Here is a 7,312-nt window from a genome sequence, read left to right as displayed (position 1 = left end):
TCAGACTCAAAAATTATTTCAAATCCAAAGCATATTTCAGAACATAACAACATAATCAAAAACAAATTATTTCAGACTCAGAAATTATTTCAAATCCAAAGCATATTTCAGAACATAACAACATAATCAAAAACAAATTATTTCAAATCCACTCAATTATTTCTGCACATAACAACATAATCTAATTCTAATTGACCAACCAATTCGGATTTTACATCCTCAAGAGAATCCATAGCAATTCATTTATTTATTTTTATCCATCCCTTCCAATTCATGTGCTTTAATCTAAATCGGAATATAAATTTTGCCACCCTCTCATGTGCTATAATCTAAATCGTAATAGTAAATTGATACCACAAATCAATATTGTGGCTGTAATATAAATTTTTTCAATACCACAAATCAATACCAGAAATCAGAATATGAAACTCAAATCCATAAGTGGCTGTAATAACAGAAACGCCTTACCTATTTAACAGAAACGCCTTACATATTTAATCGGAATAGTACATTGTTGAAGTTGTTTAATCGAAACCCTAAAACCCCAAATAACTATGACTGACCTAAAACCCTAAAAATTTAATCCAAAAATAACAGAAACGCCTTACCTATTTAATCGAAAAATCTCGCAGTTGTGCCAAACTTCTTTCAAGACCGACCCCAACCTTCTTTTTTCCTTTGTAAGAAGTCTGAAATTTGTTCCCTTTCGACACTTGAGGTCTGCAGTTAACTTTTCTGCAAATTCACTCTTCTGTTTTTGGAGGACGACAGAAGGGTATATTAAGTTAAATGTCCCCTTAAGAAACGACGCCGTTTAAGAAATTTTTAAGTCAGATTTGCGGCGCGTTGAGAACAAACGCCGTTATTGAGTCCACACTTGCGGCGTTTTAAATAAAAACGACACTAAAATTCCAAGTTCAGAATAAAACAGTGCCGTTTTCACTTATATACCGTAACATTTTTGCGGCGCATTAGTAAAAGCGCCACTAATAAAAATAGGAAACGACGCCGTTTCCTCAACTCGTTATAAATTTTTGTGGCGTTTTCCAAATGCGCCACTAAATGAAAACAAAAAACGGCACCGTGTCTTTGTTACACTTAAGGAAATGGGCGGCGTTTCTTCATAAAACGCCGGTAATACATCACCTTTAGCGGCGTCTTTTGCTCAAGCGCCGCTAATGCCTTCATCCAAGATTCAAGCCAAATTGATCCAAAATTAAAACAAAATTTATAAAATGAAATTATCAATTAATAAAAAATGGGAGAATAATGCATTTTTAAAAATTTATTTCATGATCTATAAAAATTTTTACATCAAAATATATTTTTATATTGAATAAATATAAATATTTATGTATGCAATATACGTAAATTAAAATGATGTTAATTATATCAATAATTGTGTTAATATTTTACAATATTTAGATCAAATTAAAGTTCATGTATACAATTGAACATTAAACTGTTGTTCATGCACGCTTTTAGGATTTAACCCTAAACCTCTAAACTTTTAAACCCTAAAATCTTAAGTTGCTAAATCGTTAAACCCTAAACCCTAAAACCAACAACCAGACCCCAAAATCCGAAACAATATTAACCTATTAACATGACTAAAGTAGCCTAAACCCCAAACTTTAAACCTTATACCCCAGACTCCTAAACCTTAAACCCTAAACACCCTAATACCCTAACCTTAAACCTACATCGTAAACCCTAAACTTTAAACTTTACACTGTAATCCAAAAATACTAAACATTATATAATGAACCCTAATACCCTATACCTAAACCAAATATGATAAACTAAATATATAGTAACCTACATTACATAATGCATGGTTAAAACCCAAAAATCTGTTAAGATATTTTGCGGCACTTTCAACAAAGCGACACTAATTTTAGTATAAATTAAGACCAAAACGTTGCGTTTTGTTTATGGTAAGTCGCGGCGCTATCAACAAATCGCCGCTAATACTATGCTTTAGCGGCGTTTTACCGAAATCGCCACTAAATCAAGTATACATCAAGACCAAAACGATGCGTTTTGGTTCAGATACTTGGTGGCGCTTTTATCTAAGCGCCGCTAATACTATGCTTTAACGGCGTTTCACTAAGCGCCACTAATTCTACTATACATCGAGGCCAAAATTATACGTTTTGGTTAAGATATTTTGCTGCTATTAATATTCTTTAGCGGCGGTTTACCGTAAGCGCCACTAATTTTATATACATTAAGATCAAAACACTGCGTTTTTGTTAAGATATTTTGCGGCGCTAGCTACAAATCGCCGCTAATACTATGCTTTAACGGCGTTTCACTAAGCGCCACTAATTCTACTATACATCGAGGCCAAAATTATGCGTTTTGGTTAAGATATTTTGCGGCGCTTCTCACAAAGCGCCGCTATTAATATTCTTTAGCGGCGGTTTACCGTAAGCGCCACTAATTTTATATACATTAAGATCAAAATGCTGCGTTTTTGTTAAGATATTTTGTGGCGCTAGCTACAAATCGCCGCTAATACTATTCTTTAGCGGCGTTTGACCATATGCGCCACTAGTTCTAGTATAAATCAAGACCAAAACGATGTGTTTCGCTTAAGATAGTTTGCGGCGCTTCCATAAAGCGTCGCTATTACTGTACTTTAACGGCGTTTTCCTATAAACGCCACTAATTCTAAGATACCTCAAGACCAAACTCTGCGTTTTGGTTAAGCTATTTTGCGGCGTTTCCAGAAAGCGCCGCTATTACTGTCCTTTAATGGCGTTTCGCGTAAACGCCACTACTTTTAAGATACATCAAGACGAAAACAGAGCGTTTTGGTTAAGAGATTTCGCGGCGCATTGTGGTAAACGCCGCTAATGATGTTCTTTTATGGCGTTTAGGTCTTTGCGCCGCTAATGATCGGTTTTTAGCGGCGTTTTTCGTCCAAGCGCCACAAAATATGCCGCTAAAGACCTGTTTTGGTGTAGTGATTGTTTGTAGTCGATAGAATTAAGTTGAGCAAATAATTCATTTCATGAATTATGTCGTCTATAAGTCCAATTGAGAAGATAACTTGTCTTGGCTATAAAGTTGGTTTGATCACTAAAGACATAGATGTGATTGTTGTTGGAAAAATCTGGTTAAGAAAAAGGTTTACAGTTACAATGGTAGTTTATGAATTTTGAAACCTGAGATGGATCTGTATTGTTCCCGACTTTCAACTGAACGACCTTCTTAGCTATCCTCGTATCTCAAATTGCGTTGAGTGTGAGTTTGAATAAGAACCAAACACAAAATCACATGTTTACCAAACTCATACCATATCAACATCGTTACTCAATTCGTATTAGTCATTTAGCCTGATGAACTTTAATAAATAAATTCGGATACGCGGGTACTATACCACACCAGAAAGCATTGTAGCATTATACGGAGGCACCGAAGTGCAAATCGATACAAGTGCGCAACTAAACCTATTAACATGCCAACTGTATCCTATTCTTTACTATGTTCACACGGGCATCACTTTAAACATATATCAACATCTCTTTTCAATTCAATCTAATCTCACCTTTTTTACCATTTTGTAAACCATTCAAAATATAATAAACATACATCCATTCACATTACAAGTATGTAACAATTAAAAATACACATGTATCATATTAACTTATCAAACAAAATCAGCAATTAACGAAACTTCGAGGATTAATCTGCTAAAATGCCTTTTCCGCGATTATCAACAGTTTGGTCCAAATCCCAATCTATAATAATAATTCATTTCAATTATCAATTGCAAGTACTTTATAATATTCTATTTTATGCATATGAAAGTTCAGTTTCAAATTTCTAATTGATCCTTAAACTTTTACATTTTATTAAGTTTAGTCCCTAAAATCGAAATAACTATAACTTTTAAATTTGAGCTTCGATTTCAAAACCAATCCCAATTACATCCTTCTATAGCCCTATATTAACAATAATTATAGTAAATTCATGCTAATTTCAAAATATTCTCATTTTAGTCCCTATGCTCAAAACTAACAAATTTTACTTCACAAATTAGTCTTTTATCACATCTAAGCTTACAAACTAATCATTTAACATAAAAAAATTTAAAAATCATCAATAGAAACTTTTGAAAACTTTAACAGTTTTACAAATTAGCACTCGGGCTAGCTAAATCAAGCTTCTAGGACTTAAAAAACATAAAATTTACAAGAAATGAATCAAAATTGCTTACCAAATAAAGATTTAGAGCTTGAAAGAAACCAATGGTTTTCTCCTCTCCTTCAATCGATTTTAGATGAAAAAAGATGAAGATAACTCTAATTAGTAGTAAGAGTGGCAGTAGGGTCGAGTCCACAAGGATTGGATGTTATAATCAACTTCCGTGTATAGCTTAATTATGATTAGATTGTTTGTCGTGTCGAAGGTCGTGGCAATAGTCGTGCCCACGACTCCAATCATACCTGCAAAAATTAGAAATAAAAGTAAATCGGGGGTTTTTGAAATGTTTAGAAACTAGATAATTGAAACAACATAAATAATTAATTAAATATATTAGAAAATAAATTCAGAATTTTGCAACAGATAAAATAAGCCTTAGCCTTAGACTCGGTAAATTTCATATCAAGAATCGATCCTCGAAAATTAATCTTCTCCTCTAAACGATAAGCTGGTTATAACAGTTAAGAACATTCTAACCACTAATTCCTCCTTTAGTAGCTGGTTCCGGTACGACCTGCAAACCAACCCTTATTGATTATCTAACCGAGATACACGCGTTCCCGATTCAAGATTCAGGCAGCATTGCGTTCTAAAGAACCCAACTCGAATTAACGGCTTCAACCGCGTGGGTCATTTAAATCCGATCACTTCTTCCTCGATTTGTTCTCGGATATCCGAATATAGCACAGCTGACTCATTCCTCCAACTGTCAGCTAACACGACTCCAACTCAACGTGCACTTTTTGACTTGTAATTGAGTTAACCTTAAGGGATGAGTTGCCAATCCCAATACTTAGGAAAAGAATGAATACCTTGGATAGACTTTAGCATGAATTCGTATCTCACGATTCTCGACTGGAAAGAACACCGGCCTGAAGTTAAGATGAAATTTAGTGAAGCATGAATTTATTCATGCTTGTAAGTTGTGGAAGGTGATTGAATTTGTATGATAATGGAAGAAATTGGGGGATAAAAGAGCTTGGAAAGCAATTAGATGAATTTAAAAAAAAATTGAAATGAAATGGACAAAATTCCCACGTCAAATTGGAATTGGATTATTCTCTCTTTTCGTATTTCTATTTGGAATTGATCCTTATTTTTTATTATTTTTTACTTATATACTTATGATTAGGTTTAGTTAATTATTAATTATTCTAATTAAGCTTAATTAACTTATCCATAAGCCAAATTAACTTAAGTTAGTGGGTTCCATAATCCACCACCACCGAATATACATTTTCTATTGGCCCAATTGCATAATTGATCCATTAGTTACCCAAAACCTTCATAGCAATTAACTTTTACAGTTTAATCCTTATACCTTAATTAATTATCAATACAATAAAATTACTAAACTAAAATTTAATATAATATTAAAATAGACTCTTGAAAATTAATAATAATATTTACGGACTCACCTATAAAAAACTGAAGTTCCGAAATCACTATTTTTGACATTATTGAAAAATGGTTGTTACAATACAAAGTTGTTCAATGCAAATATGTACTTAAAAATGAATTGTGATGGTGATTTTAGGAGTAGGAAAATTGGTTTGGGGTAATACCTATAATTTTTAAATGGGTATTTTAAACGCCCGGTACTCCATTAGCTTTTTTTTTTAATTAAGCCCAATTTTATGTGTATTTTATAGTTTTTTTTATCATAGAATAATAGAGTGAAAAACAATATAGAATCACTTCTGGTATTTTTTTTTATTAGATGGTGGTTTAGGTAATTTGGGAAAAGCTAACCCTAAGGAAGAAAAAGTGCAAAGCTATCTTGAGTTTTAGCGATTAAGGTAAGATTTCTAGGAATCTTTGTGTTTGAACTATCTTTCATAAAATTCATATATTTTATTTGGGTTAATTTAATAGTGTGCAAAATTTAGTGACTTTCCGGTGAGATTTGGATGAAATTGCTAGTGAGAAATGAAAGTTTACTTCAAGATCTTTTAAATAGTATGTGTGGCATTCATTTAGATTTAATAATTCAAGAGAATAATTTTTGAAGTTTTTGATGTGTGGGGTTATTGACAATTTCGAATAGCCAATTTTGACACACTCGAAATTTATCTTTAGATATTCATTTGTTTTAAAATTTAGATGTTTTTCATAGTATGAAGTTTGTGCTTTCATTTAGTATTGTTATATGGATCATATGAGTCTTGTGCTAAAAGATATGAGGCCCTAAAGTAGGTTAGTCGAAACTATTAACCTGTAAAATCTGGACAAATTGTGATGATTTCTTATATTTTGGTTTTCAAAATTTAAGTTTTTGATAATCAATTTTGACGAATCAAGCTTCAAAGTTTTAGTATTACATCTATTCTTTAAATTCATTATTTTACACTGCCTAAATACTAAGTAAATTTTAAGTTGGAACAACTTTAAATAAGCCAAACTATCATAAAATTTAGTATTTCATACTTTTGAAATTTCAATTTCAAGTAAGCCAAACAACTTCAAATAAGCCTAAATACATAGTATGGACTTAATGACCTCTTATTCAGTAAATTTTAATTAATTTTTGCTATGTAAATATTGAGCAATAATAAATTTTTTTTCACAATTTTAATTCTAAACTTTAATTATGAATAAAATAGTATTTTTTTCTGCTAAAAGGGAATTTTTATTTATAAAAAAATCCACTTTTTGAAAAATTTAGGATGCTAAAAGTTTGATTTAATTGAATTAAAAAATATATTTAAACTTTATTAATTACTGATTATTATATTTTTTATTTTTGTGTTAAAAAAATTTTAACTAAAAATAATAAAAATATAATTAATTATATATTATTATTAAATTAAATTATAATTTTCAATTAATATATTTAAGTTTATATTTAGAAAATCATCACGAGTAGTGCTAATTGCTTCAAGCACTAGTGAAGAATAAAGTAAAAAGTGCAAAAAAATAAAGAATACCATAAATGTTTACACAGTTTGGTTATCACTATCTTCTAAGGACATCAACCAAGCGACTCACTTGATTACTTACAAAATGTATTTTGAAAAGCAAGTTTTAAATAACAAAATAAGTGTTAAAAATTCTCCATACTACTTTACCTACACAAGCCTTTCAATATATAAGAATT

Source organism: Gossypium hirsutum, chromosome A06 (assembly GCF_007990345.1).
Source record: "Gossypium hirsutum isolate 1008001.06 chromosome A06, Gossypium_hirsutum_v2.1, whole genome shotgun sequence".
Classification (NCBI taxonomy): Eukaryota; Viridiplantae; Streptophyta; class Magnoliopsida; order Malvales; family Malvaceae; genus Gossypium; species Gossypium hirsutum.
This window is presented reverse-complemented; position numbering follows the sequence as displayed.